Here is a 26,803-nt window from a genome sequence, read left to right as displayed (position 1 = left end):
GTGTCATTTAAATATTAAAACACACCTTTGAAAACTATTGCCCCCATTTTATAGATGCAAATACTGAAAGCACAGAGACAGACGTTAAGCAGCAGGCTGAAGGGCACAACACTGGAGGGTCAGAGTTGGGTTATAAATCTGACAGCTGAGATGACACTCTAAAATATTAAGCAAGATTTATATTATCTCCAATGAATATAGTGCCAAAAAAACTATTCTCCAATGAGAAAGTAAAGTTCATTTCAGTTTAACAGTGATGACAGCACAGAATCAAAAAAAGAAAAAAACAAAACAAAACAATGAAGCTGTTATTTGGAACCCTGGTTGAAAAGAGCCATAAGAGATTGAGAAAAAACACAGACTGAAAAGTCATGTATAATAAAGTTTGAATCTTATGTGACTTGTCCACACTTTAAATTCCCCATCAGCAAAACGGAATTAATAATGTCCACTGAAGAGTAACTGTAAGCATTAAAAATCCATTGAAGTTGGGAGGGAGGGATGAATAGGCAGAGCACAGAGGATTTTCAGGGCAGTTAAAATGGTCTACATGATAATATAGTGGTGGCTACATTTCATTACTTATTTTTTCAAACCCATAAAATGCACAACACCAAGAGTGAACCTTAATATAAGCTATGGACTCTGGGTGGTAATGATGTGTCAGTGCAGGTTCACCAATTGTAAGAAACATCCCGCTCTGGTGGGGGGTGTTGATAATGGAGAAGGCTGTGCAAGTGTTTGCTTAGGGGGTGGACAGGACATCTCTGTATCTTCCTCTCAATCTGCTATGAACCTAAATCTGCTTTAAATGTAAAGACTTTAAAAATAAAACAGCAAATGTCCTCCGGGAGTAACTGGTACATTGAAGGTGCTGTACAAATACTATGGATAACAAAGCATTCTAACTGTTGAGTAAATATGTAGGAAAGTAAATAATTATTTTTAGCCCACTGCTTAGGTTATGGGATCCTACCTTTGTTTCTATAAAGCATGTATTTATCACCATACTGTACCAATAGGATGACAAGTCTGACTGGATTTTATATCAGTATGAATGCTAAGTTCTAATATTTATGGCCAAATCTTCATTAAGACAGTAAACAGAAACACATTACTGCATAATTCTAAGATCAGAATTAGTAGGTTTCATTGTAAATCTTACTGACTCATAAGTTTTCTAATGTAGCATATTTAGAACAAATGGAAATTATAAATATGTTAAAAAGAATAAAATCCAGAACAAGGAACTTATATAAAAAAAGTTTTGTTCCTATACCAAACCTTTATCATGTAAGAACTGTACATATTCACAACTAGCACACTGATAGGAGTTTGTTGAATTAGAAATGGAACATGCTGGGAAATAAAATGCATTATTTGAAGATGAGGAGGATGGTATTGGCTATTTGGTTTCACGAATGTAATCTTATTGCCAAATCTTTTTCAAATTCTCTGCAACGGTTCTGTTTTCTAATTAATGTCTCAAATTGTAAGACCTTTCACATAGTTTCATGGCCGGCATACATCTGCACGTTTCCCCCCAAATGTTTTTTGTTCCACAACGACACTCCAGCTGTTGTTGCCACCTCACTTGTTCACCAAAAGTGTGGGAAGTCTGGCTGAGGAGTCAGATTGCCCGCGGACCCTGTTGCCACCAGGTGTGGGCCTCTCAGCTTTGAATGTCAGACTGAATTCATCGGCAAAGCACATATTTCTGTGGTTTTAAAAGAAGCCAGACAGGTCGCATTCTTAGATGGTTAGCATTTTCATTTTCATATATCCAGTTTGCTCCACTTTATTCCTTTGATTTACTTCCAAATTTAGTCTTCTTTTCTTTCTTTATGAGCTGGTTTCAAAGCATTTAAAAAAAACAGATTCTTTAATTTTGTTTCAGATCTTAGAGTTAAACCAAGAACTCTTTTTATCCCCTAATTTATATGCCTTTTAAAAATGAGTTTATTTTTGCTCCATGTAACAGAGCAAATATCTAGTAACTCCTTTCATATATGTGTAGGTATTATATATCAGCTATATATAGAGAGAGATGGCCTTCATTTCTAAAGAAATGAAAGATTCTGAGTGACTGTTCTACTTATAATTAAAAATATTATTTTAAAACCTATCATGTAAATGTATATTGTTTTAAAAGGTATTCTTACGACTATATTTAAAGTTTCAAATAAGGGATATTTTATGAGCAAGTACAACATATGGAAACTATAATTTGAATAAAATGTAACATATATCAATTTCTCCTAAGTGATGTGAGATGTATCTTATATGAAAATAGTTAAATGTCAAAAGAAATAAGTAAGGAAGGAAGTCTATTTATATAATGTTAAACACGTAAAACACATTTTTCAACAAATTTTGCCATCTAAAATCTTTATGATAAATTGACCTGCTTGTTATCCCTCGCCACTTGTAAAATGTGCTAAAATATCCATTACTACTAAAGGATTTTTGTTTTATGTTGTTTTCCTCATATATGTTCATATTCTATAATTCTCCTTTTCAACAACTCCAAGAAGACTTTTGACTAATTTAATTAAAAATTAAGCTTAGGGCAACTGACAAAATCTTTAGGTAGTTATCCATGAGCTTTAACTTTGATTTATTTAATTATTGAAGTATATTGACAACAATTTTTAGAGAAAAATACACTCTCGTTTCTAGCTCAATCAGCATATTGAACACACACACACACACACACACGTGCACTCTTGAGGTAAGTACTCTGATTTAAATTATTATTTAATAATTACCTACAAAATTGGGGCTAAAAATCACAACCTTGTGTTATGTCTCCCTGTAGATACAGGTGAATTTGAGTACCATGATCTATTTTCTTCTACTCTTCCAGGTATTTCTTGGCAATCCAATTGTGCCATTTGGTTTTTTTTAAAAAAAATTATAGTGTCTCTTTAAAAATATGGCTCCAAAATCCTGTGAGGTTAAAAAAAAGAATAATGTACTCAGTTATGCTTTTCACTTTTATGTAATATTATACCCAAGGAAACATACTCAGTTACTGTATTAATTTCCTATTGCTGCTATAACAAATTACCACAGACTTGGTGGTAATGGCACAAATGGCAATGGATCTCACTGGGCTAAAATATTTTGCTGGGGGTGAGTTCCCCTTAGGAAGCCTTAGCAGAGAATCTATTTTCTTGCCTTTTCTGACTTCTGGAGGCTATCAGCATTTCTTAGCTCATGCCCCCCCATCCATTGTCAAAGCCAGAAATGGCTAATTGAGTCTTTCTCATCTCATTACTCTGACACTGACCCTCTGCCTTCCTCTTCCACATTTTGGGACACTTGTGAGATTACATTGGGCCCACTCAGATACTACATGATAATTGTCCTACTTTAAGGTCACATGATCAGCAACCTTAATTTCACCTGCAACCTTACTTTCTTCTTGCCATGTAATATAATATACTTACAGGTTTCAAGGATTAGGGCATGGATACCTTTGCAGGCCATTATTCTTCCTGCCAATAGTCACCTATTTAATATGTTGAAGAAACACTAACAAGACTAGAAAATAGACTGCAGTGGGCATGTGAAAACATTTGTTTTTCAGATCCTATTACAATCATACAATCATAGAGAGAAAAAAAATGAATAAATAGATCAACTTTTCTCTCTAGCACCAAATTGAAATTGGGAGCTTCCAAATTGAAATTGGAAGCTTCTTTATATGATTATAAAGTAATCCTAACTCTTGACTACTATGTTTCTGGATATCTCTCATTAATAGGACCAAAATGGTTTCTGAGTTGTAACTATGATGAAGGAAACACTAATGATTGCTTAGAATAAATATCTCATGATAACTTAATGATATGACAATTATAATATAGAAACAATGGTGAAAATTATTCCATTATATGAATATTCCTCAATTGAGTTATACACTCTACTGATAATGGTCAAATGGATTGTTTGCAGTTTTAACTATTAGAAATATTTCTCTATGAATATTTTTATGTCTTTTGGTGCATAAGTAGTAGAACTGTTGAGTTACAGGTCATGCTTACCTTCAAGCATACTAGAAAATGCCAAACTGTTTCCCAAGGTAGTTATATCAATTTATTTTCATGCTAGCACTGATGAGAGTTCCCATTGTCCAAAAATTTCATTAACATTTGATATTGACAATCTTTAAACGTTTTACCCATCCTGGTAGGTGTGTAGTATTGACTTACTTTTAATCTCTGTGATTATTAATAAGTGTGACCATATTTTCTTATGCTCACAATGCATTTGAATATCTTCTTTCATGGACTGCCTATGCAAGTCTGTTGCTCATTTTCTATTGGGTTCTTTGCCTTATTATTATTTTGTAGAAGTTCTTTACATATCCTATGTAACAGTCATTGACAAATTATATGTGTTGCATGTATTTTCTCCCACTATATGGCTTGCCTTTTCATTAATGATGTCATTTGAAGAAAAAAATGTATTTAATTTTCATCTAATCCCATTTATATTTACTTTTATGGTTACTACTATTTTGTCCTGTTGAAGACATAATTTCTTAACATCCTCTTAATCTTCTACAAGCTGTTCTGATTTTCATTTCTTATAAAGATTTACAATTCAACTAGAGCTAACTATTATGTATGATGTAAATAGAGGGTATGCTTTTCATTTTTCCATATGGATATTTAATTCTTTCATCACCATTTACTGAAAAGACCATTCTTTCTCCATTTTCTGTAATACCTGTGTTATTGTAAACCAAAATAAGTATAAAAATATAAAATTAACTATTACAGAAATTGAATCTGTAATTAAAAATAAACAAAACACCAGGCCTGTATGGTGCACCATCTGGATAATATAATGAAATAATGCCATTTCAAAAATTCTTTCAGTGAACAGAAGAGATGGAATACTATCTAACTAATTCTAAGAAGCCAGAAAAATATAAAAATCTGAAAAACTGATAAGGACATTATGAGAAAGAAAAATTACAGATCAACTTCATTCATAAATAATAATGCCAAAATGCTAAAAAAAAAAATAGCAGCAAATCTAATCCAGTAAAATACAAAAGTGGATAACATATGATGGCTAACTCTGACTTGTTACAAGAATACAAAGATGGTTTAACTTTGAAAATCAATGTAATTTACCACACTAGTAATGTAAAGAAAAAAGAGCATGGTCATCTTAATAGATAAAGCATAAAGACTTTATTGAATTCAGCATCTATTCCTGATGAAAATTTCTATAAGCAAGTAATAAAAGGGATAATACAATAAACACAAAATTTAATGGTGAAAAGAAAGTTTTCCTTTGAGAAGAGAAATGAGATAAAGATGTCTGCTTTTACCACATCTATTCATCATTGTACTGGCGATACAGTGAGGCAATAAAAATAAATGAAAGGTATAAGTATTAAAAGAACAAAATAAAATAGTAGATGACTTGATAAATTATCAGAAATATAAATAAATGTATCAAGCTCATCAGATAAAACATCAAGATAAAAAATCATTTGCATTCCTTTTTATAGAAATAGGCAATAAAATCAAAATATAATTTAAAATACAGAAAAGTAACAGATATCTAGAAATAAATCTAAAAAAATTTGCAAGCTCACTACAAATATCATTAATCACTACTGAGAAATGTTAAATTATTGTAAAGCAGGCATATACCATGTCCATGGATTGGTTACATCAACATTACCAAAATATTCATTTCAAATATATATAGATTCACTGCATTTTGAAACAAAATCCCAACCACAGAAAATTAGCTTTTGTGGAACTAGTTATGCTGGTTCTTTCAATCTACATAAAAACACAAAGAGCTAGAAATGAATATCAGAGATCCTATTACTCTCCTGCCAGAAATAACCAACATTAATAACAACACAACAACAACAACAAAACAGGAAAAACATATGAATAAATGGTTTTCAAGGCACTGTACAACAGATATCAAAAGACAGTAATCCCTGTGAGATGAGTAAAAAAAGTGAAGCAAGCTTACTGCCTTGAAAATTTATTGGCCATGACCCAGAGCAGCCTCATGAATTCCCTGAATTGAGCAGATGGAGCTAATAGTGCCAGAAGACCAAGGTGGCTAGAGTTTGCAGAACAGGTAAAGAAGAGAGAGAGAGAGAGAGAGAGAGAGAGAGAGAGAGAGAGAGAATCCTAAAGAACTGCAAAGTTCATGTTGAGGATTTAGCAAAATACTGAATAGTGCTTCATGTGAAGAACAAACCATCTGAGAGAGCAGAAGAACAGTATCCTTTGCTCACATAGCAACAGTTCTGTTCCCACAAGCCAGATGGAAAACAGGACATTAGGGAGTATGTTTAATAGTGTTAGGCTTCAGCAGTTTCTCCCATATGTGCAAAAATGACATACAGATATAGAATATTTTAAAAATTCTCAAGATAAAATCTTCAGTATTTGAGGTGAAAAATACACTTCATGTCTGTTCTCATTTTAATTTAGTTTAGTTTTGTTTGTATTCCCATGAGCTAAGGATGGTTTTTATAATCTAAAGTGAGTACATGTTAAATAATTACATAAATACTATTCATACATAAAAGCCTCGATTTTGTCCTGTGTAGTTTAAAATGTTTACTTTCTGGTCTTTATGAAAATGTTTGCAAATCCTTGACCTAGATAAAATGGAAAAATTGCTTAAAAAACACAAACTATCAAAACTCACTAAAAAAGATAATCTGAGTAGCCTTATAACTATTGGTAAAGGCGAATTTGTAATTAAAAGCTTTCCCAGAAAAACAACTCCAGGCCTAAATGGCTTCAATGGTAAATTCTTCCAAAAACTTAAGAAATAAATACCAATGCTACACACACTCTTTCAGAAAATCCAAGAAAATAATTTCCAATTAATTCTATGAGGTCACCATTACCCAGATACCAAAATCAGATAAAGGCATTACAAGAAAACTACATGCCAATATCCCTCATGAACACAGATGTAAAAATTCTAAACACCACTGTAGCAAATTTAATCCAATAATACATACAAAACATAACACATCATGACCTGGGTTTGATGGGTTTATCCTAGCAATATAAATGTGGTTTAACTTTTGAAAACAATCAATATAATTCACTGTATTAACCAACTAAAAAAGAAAAATAATCTGATTATTTCTATTAATGCAGATAAAGGATTTGACAAAATTCAAAATCTATTCCTAACCTAACTAAACTAACCTTCAGCAAACTGGCAATTGAAGGAAACTTCCTCAATCTAATAAAGGACTTTACAAAAAAAAATCTTAAATTATATTTAATGGTGAAAGACTGAATGTTCTTCTTTAAGGTGAATAACAAAATAAGGATATCTGCTCTCATTATTTTTATTCAACATTAAATTAGAGGTTCTAGCCTGTGTAATAAGGCAGGAAAAAGAAAAAAGGGCATTTAGGTTGGAATAAAAAGAAGTAAAAGGAGGTAAAGTAAGGGGAAGAAGTTACACTTTTTATTTGTAGGATAGTTTTTTAAGAAAATGGTGACAAAATAGTTGGATATTGATATGTAAAAAAAAAAAAATGAACTTTAACCCCTACTTCACACCATATTAAAAAAAATAACTCAAAATAGACCACAATATAAAACATAGGATGAATTTTTGTGGCTTGAATTATAAGAATATTTTTTAGATACAGCACAAAGAGCAAAATCAATAAATGATCAAACTGATAAACTAAAGTTCACCAAAAATTTAAATGTCTGCTTTTTGAAAGACACTGTTAAGATAATGTAAAGTCAAAAATTGGGAGAAAATATTTGCAAAGAATATATCTCAGAAAAGACTTCAATCCATAATATATTTTAAAAACTCTCAAAATGCAATAATCAGGAAAAAACAATAATATTGGGTAAAAGAGTTGAACAGACACTTCAGCAAAGATAGTGATTGACAAGAAGCATGTAAAAAGATGTGCAACATTGCTAGTATCTTGGGAAATGCAAATTAAAACCACAATGAGCTACCATTACATACCTAATAGAAAAGCTAAAATTAAAGTGATGGACCACAGCAAATGTCAATGAGAATGTGGAACAACTGGATCTCTCATTATCTGTGGGAAAGTAAAATGGTTCAATCATATTGCAAAACATCTTGGCAACTTCTTATAAACATATATGTACCAAATGAACCAGCAATTCAATTTCTAGGCACTCACGAGAGATGTAAACATATGTTCATAATAAGACTAGAGTATGGATTTTCATAGCAGTTTTATTCATACCCCAAACTATAAACAACCCAAATGTCCATCAAGTGAATGATTAATAAATTATAAATATTACTCAGAAAGAGAAAGAAATAAACTACTGATACTTGAATAAATCTCAATCATTACGTTAAAAATAGCAGTCATATTCAAAAAAGTATGTATTTAAGAATGCATGTATTTGAGATAGATCAGATCTAAAGTGACAGAAAGTCAATCAGTGATTGCCTCAGGTCTGGTTTGGGGGTGGGGACAAGATTGACTATGATAGATTATATGGGAACTTTTGGGGGTGATAAAATATTTTATATACTGATTGCGGTGTTGGGTATGTGGCTTTATAAACTTATCAAAGTTATCAAATATAAATTTTAAATGGGTGACTATTACTGTATGCAAATTATACCTCAGTAAAGTTGATTTTTAAAAATGCAAAAGGCTAAATGCTTCTAAGATACTCTTGAAGAGAAGAAAATGACTTTATCAGTAGAGACTTACAGTAATTAAGTTACAGTAATTAAGACCATGTGGTGCTAATACAAGAATAGACAAAGAGACCAAAGAAACAGAGAACCAAGAAACAGATCCATGTACAAATATATGTGTAGGTAGTAGCAGTAATAGTAATAGTAGTAATACTATGTGTGTGGATTGGTGGGTAGTTTGGAGAATAAGTACTATTTTTCCTGTGGTACTACTAGAATTTGGCTATAGACTATTTATACTAGTGATTACATTTTACAACACAGGTATAACCTTTACTTGGAATTAATTAGCAAAGACTAACATAATCAAAATAGTAGACAGTCACCCCTATCATGTATTTGTGGTAGAAAATATTACCTAAGAAGTATAAGCCACTAGACCAGAAAATAAACTCATTAAATAAATCAGAAATTAACAAATAACTAACATTTCTAAATTAATAGTATTCTCCCCACCAAACTTTGCAACCATGTAAATTTCCATAACAATTCCCACTCTGCTCTACATCCTCTATTACAATGGCCATTTGAAAAAAGTTTGGGATCAGCTTCTTTGCCATCCAAAATAGTTAAGACTTCCACTTGGTTCTTGGACCCTAAATCACATATCATCAGCATTCCAGTTCTCTTCAAGTTTAAAAGTACCCATTGTGATCTATATTCATGACTCTAATCTCTGTGCTATTAATCAGGTTCTAGATTTCTGGAGCTTGGGGCACTCCTGGGGAATTTTCTTGCCCTCTACAAAGGATCAGGGCAGACCATCTATTGGCATCACTGGTTCTGTTACCTACACAACTATGTTTGTATTGAAAATGTACTGCCCGGCTTCCCTGGTGGCGCAGTGGTTGAGAGTCCGCCTGCCGATGCAGGGGACACGGGTTTGTGTCCCGTGGGAAGATCCTACATGCCACGGAGCGGTTGGGCCCATGAGCCATGGCCACTGAGCCTGTGCTCCGCAACGGGAGAAGCCACAACACAAAGCGGGTGAGAGGCCCGCGTACCGCAAAAAAAAAAAAAAAAAAAAAAAAATTACTGCCTACCCTACAGCTGACACTGTAAAAGTGAAAGGCACTATCTTTGCCCACAATAACATGGAAGATGAAAAGCTACAATTTCCAAGTAGAGAATTGCCTGCACTAATCAATGCCTCAATTCCTCTCCCGTGTAATTCTTCGGGCCATTGTTGCCAGATGTTTCTGTTTTTATTATCATCTTTTTCTTATAACCTTCCTCTTCAACGTATATGATATATTCTTCCCTTTGAGAAGGATTTCCTAAGAAACCTTAGAGTATTTATAAATATGCACAAGAGCAGACTAACATTTATCAAGTACTTTCCAGGTACTGAAATCTGTAAGTGCTTTACATGTGTTGTTTCAATTGATCCTCACAAAAATTCCTGTGGGTTAGATTTTATTAGTTCTATTTTACCTGTTGTAAAATTAGAATCAAAGAGGTTGACTTTTCAAAGTTTACAAACCTGGAAAGCTTGGAGTTAGGACTAAATTAATCGAATGCCAAAGATCTTATTCTTTTTTTCATCTCTATCCTAACATATTCTATTCTATATATTAGATTGATAATCTAATGTTGATGTTCTACATTTTAATGTTTTAACATTAATATTTTTAAATGAATAAATTAATATTTATTTTATAATGTTTAATATTTTAAGTATTTTAATATAAATTTTGGACTGTCAGTACTTATCATTTACCACTAGCAGCAACAGCAATTTTTAGAGTCAGTTATGGGTAAAATTTAACAAAAACACAGGTCCAAATACACCTAAAATTTAAACCAAGAAAACACCATAGTCTTATCTATAGCTCACATAATTATCTCTCAAATGTGGCTGGCCTTCCTAAGAAAGTAGAAACAGAACTTTTATGATAATTTAAATGGTTAACATAACCCTCAAGAATAAACATCGTTCACAGTCATGAGAGCTACAGACCCAAAATATAAATGTCATCATGGCCTTTCCCTGCTTAAAAAGCCTTGTTTTCAAAACTAACTTCAAATCCCATAGCTTGATATTTCAGTCCATTCCCCATCGTTTGATACTGATGTTCCTTCACGATCCAGCCCTTGGCTATATCTCTCTTCTCACCTTACCCTTGCAGCCAATATTTCAGATCTACAAAATACTTGAAGATTTTCAAACTCATATCTCTCATTTTCAGAACCATTTAACATATTACTTCTGACACATTATTCTTCTTAACCTCACTTTAACAAGAAGTACTAATATTTTCGGACATAAATCAGATTTAACCTTTTTCCAGCCTTGCTAATTTCTCAACTACTCATGGGCACACAGTCCCCAGTTGGAAGGCATTCCCTTCTCCCATGTGCTCTCTCTTCTTCCAATGCTTATTCATAGTGAGTTTCAATCCTTTTTATTTACTGTAGACTTTTTCACTTGGCCTTTCTTCTGAAGAGTACAGACATCTTTGTTTCTTTCCAACTTTTTCAGATAAGAACACAATAAATATTTAGTTTAAAAAACACTGCTTTTCCCAATATAACAGTCTCCAATAGAGACCTATATATCAAGTCCATTTGAGTGTTCCACTGAAAAAGAGTTCTAACTTCTACAATTAAAAAAGTTTTACTTAGGTCTTCCCTGGTGGCGCAGTTGTTGAGAGTCCACCCCCCGATGCAGGGGACACAGGTTCGTGCCCCGGTCCAGGAATATCCCACATGCCGTGGAGCTGCGGGGCCCGTGAGCCATGGCCGCTGAGCCTGCGCGTCAGCAGCCTGTGCTCCGCAACGGGGGAGGCCACAACAGTGAGAGGCCCACGTACCGAAAAAAATAAAATAAAAGTTTTACTTAATATTCTTAAAACAAAATTTTATAGCCACTGAGGAGTTAAAGCTTTATTTATATAGTAAAGTCAGAAAATTTAGATGAAATCTTTAGTAACTAGTTTACCACTGAGAGTATTAACTGCAGCCTAATGGAATTTATGAGCAGTTCTGAAGAAATATTTTATTTCTTTAAAGAAGTACAAAGCTGGAAACGAACCAGAAGGGTCACTTAGTTCACCTCTCATGTTTAAATCATCCCAGATAAATGAGGAGCTAAACTATCTGTAAAAACCTCCAGAAAAGTAGATATGACAACTTCTCTTTGTACTCATTCTAGTACATGACACCTCTTACCCTGACAATCTCTCCCTTAATGTAACCTAAATTTCTATTGCTAGAGTTTAAACCCCTTTCCACTTGCACCATCACTGTTTAAGCCTGAGAACAGTAGGTTAATCTCTTCCATGTAAGCAGCTTATACACTGTAGCCTACTACTGGAGCCCTGAGTACTCCTTTTGTCTCTGGTTGAATAGTCATTTTCCAAAATTGTGTTGATCTTTGTGACACCTCTCAGAATTCTTGCCAAAGGCATCAGCCTCTCTACCACAGCCTTCTAATTTTCACTCCTGCCCCTCAACAAGCCCTTTCTCCAAAAGCAGTCACATTAACATGCAAACTTCAAAGAAGACAGTATAAAAAATGTCTGTTGAAAGTAAAAAAGGTGAATATGAAGTGACTAATACAAAGACTGGTTACAAGGAAGCCATGATTATATCCTGCCCATTCCCTTCATGATGTTTCAAATTATTTTGTGTCTGCTTATTCCACTGCTGCTTCAGGTATAAAAGCTAAATTATAACAATTTTTTCACTTATAAAATGGTTACAATAAGAGCACCTACTTCACATGACTGATAAGGATGATATGAGTGAAATGAAAGTAACTGTATTGAGTAGGTGCTCAGTAATTGTTAGCGGTTATTATTAGTAATATTCACAGTACTATTGATTATCTTTTACTCTCTTTAAACATATGAGCCACATAATATAATTTTAATTCTCATAAAAGCCCTGAAAGACTAGGGATATTGTCTTAGAGGAACAAATAAAAGTCTATTTGATATCCTAGTTTTCCCTGGTTTTATAAAAGTGGCTGCTAAAATTTATTAAAATGTCTCTTTCTTGTGTTATGAATTATGTTCATATAATAATGCAAAACAAAAATTAAAAATTAATAAAATTAAATTATTTAAATCATTACATAAACATTCTTTTATGTCCCTTAATGTCCTTAATTACAGAAGATTTCACTATTTTCACTTTGTGTTGTACATATCTTATAATTCATTTTGCACTTTCACCTTTTACCTCTATTTTCAGTCTTCTTTGCAATCTACCTCACCTGTCTATTTTGCTTTCTCTTGAGTTCAGGGTCTTCTAAGAAAATAGTGGCATAATTTTCTTCTTTTTAAGCTTTATATAATTTTTGCATTCATATATTTTAATAAAATATTATTTTTTGAATATTTTTCTGATTCATTTTGCAATTCTAAACTTAAGCAGTTTACCTTGAAAATCTCACTTATATTTCCCATATTTGCAAGCACCATTTCAAAATATGTGTGCATTTCTGTTAGAGCCAGACAACACCTTGCTTTAACATTCTTCTATGAAAGGTAAGGCAACAGCTCACACCAATACGGCTTTACAATCAAGGTCAGGAGGGTTGAGAAATCAAAGCAAACAAACTGATTATAGATCGTGTAAGGTGCTTCTGACTATAAGTAACAGAAAACCCATTTCGAAGTGACTTAAACCATAAGGTAATTAATTATCTCACAAAAGAAAAAGTGCAGCAGTAGAGTGACTACAAGGTTATTTCCTCATTCTGCTCTGTCATTCCCAGAATTGATGCTTTTTCCCTCAGGCTAGATTTCTTCATAGTCATAAGATGCCTTACAAAGAATTTTGAATTTTTATTGTAACTATATAAAGACTAGATAATCTTAACATCTGTCTCCAACAATAGAAATACTAGATAAAATATGACAAAGAAAACAAATGTACTCTTAAAGGTAAAACCGAGAATACTAGAAAGTACAAGAAATCCTCAGAGACAAAAATGAAGAGAAAGATAAAAACTAGGATGTAAAATTAAGCCTCAAAACACTTTTTAGGGGTGATAATTTTCAATGACTTCTCTGGGAGGAAAGGACTGAGCCTGCGCAAGGGGAAGCCAGGACTAAAACCATTGCATAAAGTCAGGATCATCAAAGGGCTGCATACTCAGTGATAGGATGGATTTACCAAGGTCTTCACCAGGGAAAAGGGGAGACAAAAAATTATCTGTCTTGACCTAGGCAATATGTGGGGGGCAAAAACACATTTCAGAATCTGTAGCTACATGCCTCTCTGTCTGCAGGAACCCCAAGCTGACAAAATAGTAGAAAGTGACTCTGAGGTGGCAGTGATGGGGGCATGGTAGCTGCAAGGAGCAAAAATGAATATTCTTCCTCCATAGAAAGATCCTTGACACAGGCATCACAGGACCCCACACATAATGACTGCGGCTAAAATAAGTTCTACCACTAAAACTAAACACACACACATCCACATGCACACGCACATGCACGCACACACACCATTTCTGAGGATCAGCACCAACAAGTAAGAAATTTAGGAACTTTTACAAATGGAATTATTGAATACATATATAAAATAACTATGTTTAAAACATAAAGTGATAAGGGATGAAATTTAAAATATCTAAAAGCAATAAAAATATTTCTATTAAGGACTCAAGAAAGTTTAAAAGAATCAAGTAGAAGTTCTAGAATAAAAAATACTAGTTGGAGTTAATAATTTAGCAGACCGTTGCACAACAGATTAGCTCTATCTGTAAAAAATATTGATGTACAGCTAGATCCGATGAAGTTACCTAACAGGTGGTGTATACAGACAAAGATATGGGTAATGAAAAAAAGTTTAAGAGACATGAAGGATAGAAAGAGAACATTCTACTGGAATTCCAATGAGGTTAAATGAGGAAGAGTCATTATTTTAAGAGTTAGTAAATAAAATGTTACAGAATTGAAGATAAGAATGTTTAAATACAGGAAATAAAATTCCAAGCCAGATAAATGAAAGAAATCTAAGCCCAGACACGTCACTGTGAAACATCGGAGGTGATCTTATAAACAGATGCTCTTATAAACAGTGTAATAAATTGAATGTTTGTGTGCCCCCAAATTCGTATGTTGAGGCCCTGACCCCTAATGTGATGATGTTTGGAGATGGGGTTTTGGGAGGTAATTAGGGTTGGATGAGGTCATGACAGTGGAACCCTGGTCCAATGGAATTAGACCCCTATAAGAAGGGACATCCTAGAGCTCTCTCTCTCTCTCTCTCTCTCTCTCTCTTTTTCTACCAGGTGAATGTGAGGACAAAGCAAGAAGGTGACCATCGGCAAGCCAGCAACAGAGTTCTCACCAGAACGTGACCATACTGACACCCTGATCTCTGATTTTCAGCCTCCAGAGCTGTGAGAAAATAAATTTCTGCTGTTTAAACCACCGGTATATGATATTTTGTTGTGGCAGCCTGAGTTGACTCATACATACAACTATAGAGAAAAGATAGATGACCTACAAAGATAAATGACAACAGACTTGTAAAACAGTGACATCAAACAAATCCTATACCATATACCTTCAAATTTCTTAAAGAAAATTATGTTAACTCAGAATGTTACGTTAAAGTACAAGACAAAATTCAGACATTTTCAAATAAATACTGTAAAATGTGACACCAATGGTGAACCTCAGGGCAAAGAATACTGAACCCAGAAAGAAGGAATGGTAAACATGACAGAATGGTGAGAAATAAATGGACAAATAACCAGGTAAATTTAAAACAACATTACTATGTAAATACAATAGTACACTTAAAGAGACAGCCGAGCAGTGGTTCAGAACATTTCAGAAGCTGGCCTGCCTGTGTTTTGAATTCCATTCAGTCATTAGTTAGCTGGGTCATCCTTGGCAATATATTAGTTTCCACATCTGAAAGATAGGCATCACGAGGATTATATGAGTTAATATAAGCTAAGATCTTAGAATAGTTCCAGGCACAAAATGAGCAAGTTATAGCTCTTAATATTTCTGTAAATATGACCACTATTATTTCAAAATAATAGTGCCTAATTTAAGGGACAAAAAATATCAAACTAAAACATAGGACTATAGTAATAATTCAGATAAGAGTGAGTGACAGGTGTTGAAATATTAAAGTCATATATATATATTTTTAAATGTAGTTGTTTAAAAAAATTTTTTTATTGGAGTAAAATTGCTTTACAATGTTGTGTTAGTTTCTGCTGTACAATGAAGTGAATCACCTGTATGTAAACCTACATCCCCTCCCTCTTGGACCTCTCTCCCACCCCCCACCCCCATCTCACCCTTCTAGGTTGTCACAGAGCACTGAACTGTGCTCCCTGTGCTATACAGCAGGTTCCCAGTAGCTATCTATTTTATACATGGTAGTGTATTTATGTCAAACCTAATCTCCCAATTTGTCCCACCCTCCCCTTCTCACCTGTGTCCACATGTCTGTCCTCTATGTCTGTAGAGATAATGATTATCTTTGTCTCGTTTCGTTAATTATGCAAGCTAAAGATTAAGGATACTACTAAAGGAAAATACATAGAAAAGGAAAATGTCTTCTAGCAAATAGTCTGGATAAATTTTGAATGTATCCATCTGGACAGAAAATGCATGTCATCTATGAGAAGTTAAAAGTCACACTAGCCTGAATCTTTGACATGAGAGCAGTCAGTGTCAGAAGATATAAAAAATGGTGTACAACATTCTAAAGAAAAGACTGTTTGGTTTAAAGATAGTATGTCCAGACAAGATTTTCAAGTATGAAAGGAGCTATTAAACCTTTTCAAATATACAGGAGCATAAAGGACACAGCGGTCAGAAACCTTCTTGAAAAAATATATTCAATGATGAAATTCAGCTAATTAGAGAAGATATTTTTTAATCCCCAGAAATGCAGCATCGATAGTGAAAATTCCTCAAGGGAAGCACTAAAAGCTTTTAAACATAAAAGCAAGACTAAACTTCTATGGGCATCGTAGTAGAACAGAATATCAATAGTATAAGCCTTGATAGGATAAGCAAGAAAAACCAGGTAAAAAGGGAAAGTAAGGGAGAAGTGTTACTGTGATAATCAGTTAATCTTTTATAGCAACAGGCAAACCAGTACTGTTTGAAATTAAAATGAGTAGTTAAAAAATTATCTCAGCACGCTGATTCTATTTATATTTTTTCTTATATTTACACAGTTACTTTAAAATTTATTTCTCTTGTGGTTAAAAAAAGAAATCTGCAATCAGCAATTCCTTCAGTTTCATTTCAATTTCCTTTTCTTCTGTTAACTTCTAGTAAAATGAGTCAGCATCTTTCAGTATATAGTATATTATATACTTTCAGTTATAACAGTCTATTCTTTTTCTTCTGTTAAATCTAGTAAAATGAGAGTGGACACCTTTCAGTAAAATAATAATCCAACTGTTATAATTGTCTATCTATCTATCTATCTATCTATCTACCTATCTATCTATCACTTATCAATCACTTCCCTTATCTATCATGTCCTTTTATAGGTACCTATAGAAAGATCTCCAGAATAGTGTTCATTAAACACATAAAGGCTGACTTGGGGGGCTGGGGATTTTAGTGATGTTTTGCTTTCTCCTTTGTACTTTTTAAATGGCTTGAAATTTTTATAATGAGTATATGTATATATATATATATCACTTTTATAAAACAAAAATAATATTTATAAACAAAAGATTAGAGTTTGTTCCTGATTTGATAAATTTAAGAGCAGTATCTTTTTGTTGTTTTAGTTGTTTTGCACAACTAACATAATATGCTTCCTCCAATGGTAATTTCAGATGGTTAATAGCTATCATATATAATCTCTCATTACTCATGTAAATGAAGATGAAAAACAAAAATTACACATAATAACATCCTCAGATGGCAGAAGACATGAGTGGCAAAGCTTAAACAATATGTGAAAAATATGGTTCATATTTAAGTTTTTATATGACAGAAATATGACTAAGTGACTGTCTTTTTGGCAATGAAATCTGCAACAAAGATATCAATTTTTTTAAAAAGCAGTATTCATTATTTTTTCTTCTTTTATTCAGAATTTCAAAAGATGTGATATGAAATATTTGCAACTAATAAAATACAACTGAAATCCAAATGTGAACTAGGTTTCTACTCAAATTCAAATATTTTCCAAGTTGTTGACTCATCATAACAAAAAGCAGCTGGTGTCCTTTTCAAAATGACTATAAACAATTTAAGTTAACACCTCAGAAGATTATCAAAACAGAAAAAAATGTATTTTGCAAAAGAGATTGGATAGAAAATCTAAAAATGTATTTGACCATAAGGGAGGTATTCTGTAGCAATAAGATGCTTTGAAGGCACTTTAATCTCAATATATGTGTCACAGGACAAAAACAGATAAATCACGGTGGCATGATGGTATAATTTAAAAGGGATATTTTGGAAGGAGCTGTCAGTGTTATTTTTAATAGTAAATTTTCAATCTTAGATGAATTTTTTTACTACCAAGGACATGAGTTAAAAGTAGCTTCAAATCTCAATATCTAAATCAATATTTAACAGAAAGTACAATAATTATAATTTCCATGCATGACTTCAGATAGTTACATGGTATATATAAGACAGGCTATCACGGTATACTTGTCAAAGAGGACCTCATCAGTACCAGTTGTTTCCAAATTACAGTGGGGGAAATGCACCGCAAAGCACGTGAAAAACAATCCATTGATATACAGGAAAACTGTTAACATTTCTTCACTTATAAATACCTTTTCCTTTTTACAGTTCAGCAGTTATTGATCATAATGTAGAAGGCTATAATTTATAAGTAAATGTATATATATATTGGATGTGCAGTCTAAAAATTCTAATTTACAGCATGAACAGAGTCAAAAAAATCACCATTATTAATTAGAATGGGATTGATTTCCATGTCAATTCTAATTATCTGGTAGTTGTTGATCAGTACACTGTTTTGAGAAAATTCCAAGGCAATGTTCAGTTAGTGTCGGTAAGGGATACTGCTATGGATTGAATATTTGTATCTCTCCAAAATTCATATATTGAAGCCCCAATCCCAGTGTGATGGTATGTGAATGTGCGGCTTTGGGGAGGTAATTAGTTCATGAGGGTGGAGCCCTCACGAATGGGATTGGCACTCTTTTAATTGGATGAAGGGACTAGAGTGTCCCTTCTCTACCAAGTGAGAGTATCAACAAAAACTGGCCATCTGTAAACCAGGAAGAGTGTTCTCTCCAAACATCTACTCTGCTGGCACACTGATCGTGAATTTTCCAGCCTCTGGCATAAATGTTTGATGTTTAAGCCACTCAGTATATGGCATTTGTTATGGCAGCCAGAATTGATTAAGACAGAAATCATGACAGTTATCTATGGGAGAAAACAGGAAGCATGGCATCATTGGAATGGTAATCTGGCATCCTGCTCTAGGCACTGGCAAATAATACTGCTTGCTTAATTTATGTGGATAATTTCTTTGTTTCTATCATTTCCTTTTCAATATTCCAAGACTCCTGTCATTTTCCTAGATAAGCCACATTTATTCCCTCTTCCGTCCCCCACCACTCAAGGATTTGAAATAGCATATGAGGATGCTCTAGATGACAAACCTGTGCCTGTGTCTACAAGTAAGCCAGAATCTTTTGTTCTAAACCCTCATTTAGCCTCACGTTTTCTCTGCTCAAAATCCCACCCATTTTTATCTTCATTGAACCTATTCTTTCTTCTAGTCTTTTCTCTCATCTTCTACTCTTTTTCTGCTCAATTCTTTCCAACAGCCTTTATATTTGGTCAATTTCCACACTGGCTTTTTTGTTTACTTTCACAGCTATACTACTTAAAATAATTTCTTCACTTCTCAGGCACTACTCAACCCATTCTCGATTGGATTCAGTCACCAAAATTTCACCAAAGTAGTTCTTGCTAATGCCACCATTGATCTCTATATTAAAACAGTTATTGAGTGTTTTTAATTTTCATTGGGCCTTTCAGTAGCATTTGAAACTGTGAACTCTTCTTCTTTCTTGCAATACCCATTCCCTTAGTTTTAACAATAACACACAAGTTCTCCCTTCCTGTAAGGCCACATTTCTAAATTCCTTACGTCAATTTTCCTTTCTCTGCTGATTAAAGATTTGAGCTTAGTTCTTCTTTATTTTCATTCGATGATCTCTTTTATGTCATCTCTATAGGTAATCATATTTACTTCCATGGTTTCCATTAACACCAACATTCTGCTAATGATTCCAAAAATTTTCTGTCTATTCAAGACTTCTCTAAGTTCCAGACCAAAATGTACTGTTGTCTCTACTTAGATGTATGAATAGCATGACAGTGATACCATACAAAACAAAACTAATGATTTTTCTCCATATATATTTCCTTTTCTCATCAAATGCATCAATATCCACCCAATTGTTCATACTACAAACCTAAGAGATATCCTTCACATCTCTCTGTCTCTCACCTGGAACATCCAATTCATCATCAAGACCTATAGATGTCTATATTTTAAATATCACTCCTATCTGTTTTCTTCCATCTTTTTGGTCACTAATTTTGACTAAGCCAAAATTCACTATCCCCGACCCATGAGATATCCTCCACTTGCTGAGCCTGCTTCCACACTTTGCTGGCCTTCAATTCATTTACTTTGTAGAAGAAAAGGTGAATATCTGAAAATAGAATCCATTTTTTTCTATGGATAACATCAGGGCCCTACATAATATGACCACTGACCTACATTTTAGATACATGTTCTACAACTATAGCATTTCACTAACTACTTCAGCAACTTATATTTGTTCTTAGAATTTGTATTTCCTTATCGTTCATTACAGCTTTCATATGTGCATACAATGCTCATTCCTACCTGCCATTTCTATCCTCAAGCACATGCTTCATCAAACTAATTCCCAGCTCAACTCTCAGTTTAAACATTGTCTCCTTATGAAGCTTCCATGATCACTGGAACCACTCAAATGATTAAGTAATCATTGTGTAATAGTGGTTTTAATGTTTCTCTATCTTTCTAGAATCCATAACAGCCACATATACTTATTCACTGCTTTATATTTAACCCTACAAAGTGCCTATCACATCATAGGTGCTCAACACGTATTTTTTGAGTGAATGAATGCATGAATTAATGAATGGTAAACTATATAAACGAGCACATGATTTGATTCAACCTTATTGCTCTATCATTAAAAAAGGTAATCTACATTAATTACAGTATGGATTTTTAAATTTATGATAAGCTATCATCATATTCTTTAAAATATTTTTAATAGCAGCTGTATTTTTTGTGTGTCTGTAATTTAGAAATATTGAAAAATTAGAATGAAAGTTACAAATGTATTAGAACTTAAAATTTTAAAAAAATTAAAAGTGAAGAATTATGACATATCCTGATACTTTCTTGCCAAGTTACAAAATAAAAGTAATAAAAAAATAAATGTTATTATATTAAGGGTTTAAACACTTTATCACATTTTTTAAAAGTTAAATTCATCATCAGCTCCTTGACAATAATTTTGAAATGACAAGTTTAAAAAAAATAGAGAGGATTAAATTTAGACTTAGGAGAGACTGATAGAGATTTTCACCACTGGCCAAGTGCTATGATGTTTGTTTTGACTTTTTTTTTTTTGCGCGACACGCGGGCCTCTCACTGTTATGGCCTCTCCCGCTGCGGAGCACAGGCTCCGGACACGCAGGCTCAGCCTCCATGGCTCACGGGCCCAGCCGCTCTGTGGCATGTGGGATCTTCCCAGACCGGGGCACGAACCCGTGTCCCCTGCATCGGCAGGCGGACTCTCAACCACTGCGCCACCTGGGAAGCCCTGTTTTGACTTTTAAAAAATATTTATTTGAGATTTAGTTTCAGAAAGATGACTTTTCATTCTTAATCAAATGAATTTGTATTTAGCTTACTTTTCATTTGTTGGAAAGTTTTCCAAGAAAGTAAAGATGGTTCAAATGCAGTGAGTAAATACTTGATCATCTTGGGGTGACATAAGTTAAACCATAACTCAGAAATGTTGAACTGAATAAAGGTGTCTTGACACATTTTCACTCAAATCTATCCTCATTCAGAATGAGATGTTAATTTGATGAATGCTTGAACAGCCTTGGAAGAGCAGAATCATAATAGAGTAATTCAAATCATTCCTCTCAACGAGTTCTTGTCAATGAACACATGTCATTTCTCCAAAGCACTGAAAATCCTGATAGCTGCTGTCCTAGGAGGTTATTCCATGGATCCTTGATTTCTCTCAGAGTTTAAGACTCTACCTAGAGATTATATTGAAATTCCCATCCTTGAAACAAAGTTGTGCCAAATATTTCATCTTTCCATTCTGCAGAATTATTTTCTTTATATTTCTTTCAGAATGATCTTATTCAATGGCAAATGAATCTTATTATTATATATAAGCATCATATATATGTGATCTTGTTATTATATATAATGATCTTATTGTTCATATACACACATAGATATATTTCTCTATTCAAATAAGCTTTAAGCTAAAGTATCCTGCAAGTCTTTTTTAAAAATTGCATAATAATAATTAAAAGAAACCTCATATATTGGGACTTCCCTGGTGGCACGGTGGATAAGACTCCATGCTCCCAATGCAGGGGGCCGGGTTCAATCCCTGGTTAGGGAATTAAGTCCCGCATGCATGTCTCAACTAAGAGGCCACAGGCTGTAAATAAGATTCCGCATGCTTCAACTAAGACGTCTGCATGCCGCAATGAAGACTGAGTGTGCCACAACTAAGACCTGGTGCAGCCAAAATAAATTAAATAAATAAATATTTAAATTAAAAAAAGAAACCTCATATAGAGAAATATCTATTTTTCTGTGTATCTGTTTATCAGTGTTCATTTTTTTGTTTTGTTTTTTAATTTTTATTGAAATATAGTTGATTTATAATCCTCATATTTTTTTTTTTTTTTTTTTTTTTTTTTTTTTTTTGTGGTACGTGGGCCTCTCACTGTTGTGGCCTCTCCTGTTGTGGAGCACAGGCTCCGGACGCACAGGCTCAGCGGCCATGGCTCACGGGCCCAGCTGCTCCGCAGCATGTGGGATCTTCCCGGACCAGGGCATGAACCCGTGTCCCCTGCATCGGCAGGCGGACTCTCAACCACTGCACCACCAGGGAAGCCCTAAGCATTTTTTTTTTTTTAATATAAGCATTCTTAAGGTCACTTTTCCATAAGCTATGAGAATGTCCCCAGAGCATTTTCTCTGGTTCTCTTATATGCTTGTGGGTTTTTATTTGTTTGTTTCCATTTTATTTTTCTTTTTTAATTGAAAGTTGCAAAAGCTTAACATTAGGATCAGGCAAAATCTTATATTCATTTCCCATACCAGCAGCTTCACTTCCAGAAGGTTAAGAGTCATAAGGGTTTAAAGCTTCATCTACCACAAAGGTTCTCAATTCTTCATGCACTTTAGAATCACCTGGGGAGTTTAAACAACTCCCAATGCTTCTGTGCCACTGCCACCAGAGATTCTGATTGGCCATGGATGGGGCCCAGGAATGGCAATTTAGAAGCTCCAGAGTGTATTCTAATATGTAAGCAGGGTTGAGAAGCTCTCTCTTTATTATTTTTTTATTTTGGGGGGGGGTCTTTTAACATCCTTTACATTTTATACAATCTTCATATACTTTTAAATAGCTAATTTCAATGGGAGATTTGTTAAGCCAAAGAAAAATATTTAGAGTTTCATAATATGTAGATTTGTTCAAGTTTTCATGTAAATCCTGTGTTTTCAAGCAATATTAATTTATTACTCAACTATGATAAATATTCATAGTAAGTGGACTAAACTGTTTTCTCAGAATTTACACTTTTAAATGTTTCTTACTGTACTTAACATCTTCCACTAGGTACCACATCTTCAATGCTAAACATTTTATATTATATATGCCAATAAATTATAAAAATAATTTATTGGCATATATATATAAATTTGAAAGTAATTAGTTCCTAAATATTCTTTTTAAATGTGCTTCTACTTTAAATTCAGTCTTCCACCAAGCTGACCAGGTGATTGGTACAAAGGTAATTTAATGAAAATTGCTCTTTAAAGAAAGCTTACTTCACAAAGGCCAGTGATGGGTGTTGACATGATGTGATTTCTGCCCAGTGCTCTGAATGTCAAAGTGAAGAAATTCAAAGAAGCTTGGGTAAATGGTGGGAGTAGCTATGACTCTCTTCAGGTAGCCAAATACCTTGTCATCTAATTAGTGGTGCACATGAATGGATGAATGAGATTCCCACTGTCCCTACCTACTATCCAGCGAAAACACAACCAAGGGAACAGGCTTGGTGGAATCAGAGGAGAAAGAAGACCCTGTAGAGCTTAACTCTAGTCTGGCATGGTGAAAAGAATGAGAGATGTAGAATAAGTGGGAGGCCCCTGGCACACTCTGGTCCCTGTGAGAGGGTGGGGCGGGGTCCACCGGACTTGCAGGCTGCCAGTGAAATACCACTACTCTGATTGTTTTTTCACTGACCTGGTGAGGTGGGGGGGAGGGGGGCTAGCCCCGAGGGGCTTTTGCTTCTGGAACCAAGTGCCCGGCCACACTCTGGCCATGAGTGACCCACTCCAGGGACAGTGCCAGGTGGGGAGTTTGACTGGGGTGGTACAACTGTCAAATGGTAATGTAGGTGTCCTAAGGGGAGTTCAGGGAGGACAGAAACTTCTTGTGGAGCAGAAGGGCAAAAGCTCACTCGATCTTGATTTTCAGTATGAATACAGAGCATGAAGATGGGGCCTCAAAATTCTTCTGACCTTTGGGGTTTTAAGCAGGAGGTGTCTGAAAAATTACCACAAGGATAATTGACAGTAACAAAATAATAGTAGGGAACTTTAACACCCCACTTACAACAACGGACAGATTATCCAAACAGAAAATAAATAAGGAAACACAAAGTTTAAATGACACATTAGACCAGATGGACTTAATTGATACTTATAGGACATTCCATCCAAAAACAACAGAATACACTTTCTTCTCAAGTGCATGTGGAACATTATGCAGGATAGATCACATCTTGGGTCACAAATTAAGCATAGGTAAATTTAAGAAAACTGAAATCACATCAAGCATCTTTTCCGACCACAACGCTATGAGACTAGATATCAATTATAGGAAAAAAAACTGTAAAAAATACAAATACATGGAGGCTAAACAACATGCTACTAAATAACCAAGAAATCACTGAAGAAATCAAAGAGGAAATCAAAAAATACCCAGAAACAAATGACAATGAAATACGGCAACCCAAAAATTATGTGATGCAGCAAAAGCAGCTCTAAGAGGGAAGTTTATAGCAATACAATCCTACCTCAAGAAACAAGAAAAAATCTCAAATAACCCAAGCTTACACCTAAAGCAATTAGAGAAAGAAGAACAAAAACCCTCAAAGTTAACAGAAGGAAAGAAATCATAAAGATCAGACCAGAAATAAATGAAAAAGAAATGAAAGAAACAATAGCAAAGATCAATAAAACTATAAGCTGGTTCCTTGAGAATTGGTAAACCATTAGCCAGACTCATCAGGAAAAAAAGGGAGAAGACTCAAATCAACAGAATTAGAAACGAAAAAGAAGTAACAACTGACAATGCAGAAATACAAAAGATCAGAAGAGACTACTACAAGCAACTATATGCCAGTAAAATGGACAACCTGGAAGAAATGGACAAATACTTATAAAAGTACCACCTTCCAGAATGAATCAGGAAGAAATAGAAAATATGAACAGACAAATCACAAGCACTGAAACTGAAGCAGTGATTAAGAATCCTCCAATAAACAAAAGCCCACGGCCAGATGGCTTCACAGGTGAATTCTATCAAACATTTAGAGAAGAGCTAACACCTATCCTTTTCAAATTCTTCCAAAATATAGTAGAGGGAGGAATACTCCCAAACTCATTCCACGAGGCCACCATCACCTTGATACCGAAACCAGAAAAAAGATGTCACAAAAAAAGAAAATTACAGACCAATATCCCTGATGAACATAGATGCAAAAACCCTCAACAAAATACTAGTAAACAGAATCCAACAGCACATTAAAAGGATCATACACCATGATCAAGAGGGGTTTATCCAAGAATGCAAGGTTTCTTCAATATATGCAAATCAATCAATGTGATACACCATATTAACAAATTGAAGGAGAAAAACCATATGATAATCTCAATAGATGCAGAAAAAAGTTTTGACAAAATTTAACACCTATTTATGATAAAAACCCTCCAGAAAGTGGGCATAGAGGGAACCTACCTCAACATACTAAAGGCCATATATGACAAACCCACTGCCATCATTCTCAATGGTGAAAAACTGAAAGCATTTCTTTTAATATCAGGAAAAGACAAGACTGCCCACTCTCACCACTATTATTCAACATAGTTTTGGAAGTTTTAGCCATGGCCATCAGAGAAGAAAAAGAAATAAAAGGAATCCAAATTGGAAAAGAAGAAGTAAAACTGTCACTGTTTGCAGATGACATGATACTATACATAGTGAATCCTAAAGATGCCACCAGAAAACTACTAGAGCTAATCAATGAATTTGGTAAAGTAGCAGGATACAAAATTAATGCACAGAAATCTCTTGCATTCCTATACACTAACAATGAAAAATCTGAAAGAGAAATTAAGGAAACACTCCTATTTACCATTGCAACAAAAAGAATCAAATACCTAGGAATAAAACTACCTAAGGAGTGCTCGCTTCGGCAGCACATATACTAAAATTGGAACGATACAGAGAAGATTAGCATGGCCCCTGCGCAAGGATGACACGCAAATTTGTGAAGCGTTCCATATTTTTTGATGACCATAGTGGTAGTCTGCACCTGGTCCTCCTTGTGGCATTTCTAAAAGAAACCCCCGCAAAGATTCACCTTGTTGACTAACAGGTAAAATAAAAGAAAATATTCTAGAGGAAATAATACCAACAGGACTAAAAAAAAAAAGTGCCGCCAAAAAGTGAAGAGTCTGCTCTTCCAGGGGAAAGTGCAGTGAAACATGGTATATTTGTAAAAGA

At 34.1% G+C, this 26,803-nt stretch overlaps 1 protein-coding gene and 1 non-coding gene across 3 annotated transcripts in view; one reads left to right on the top strand and one right to left on the bottom strand.

The window, feature by feature from the left end:
• ADGRL4 (adhesion G protein-coupled receptor L4) overlaps positions 1-26,803 on the bottom strand; it is a 119,315-nt gene that overhangs the window by 71,403 nt on the left and 21,109 nt on the right. The window lies entirely within an intron of this gene.
• LOC115858411 (U6 spliceosomal RNA) lies at positions 26,481-26,587 on the top strand. The gene has a single exon (XR_004041643.1). It is a non-coding gene; the product is annotated as a U6 spliceosomal RNA (small nuclear RNA).

This window comes from Globicephala melas, chromosome 1 (genome assembly GCF_963455315.2).
Source record: "Globicephala melas chromosome 1, mGloMel1.2, whole genome shotgun sequence".
NCBI classification, from domain to species: Eukaryota; Metazoa; Chordata; class Mammalia; order Artiodactyla; family Delphinidae; genus Globicephala; species Globicephala melas.
Note: the sequence above shows the minus strand (reverse complement) of the source record. Positions and strands in the feature narration are given on the sequence as shown.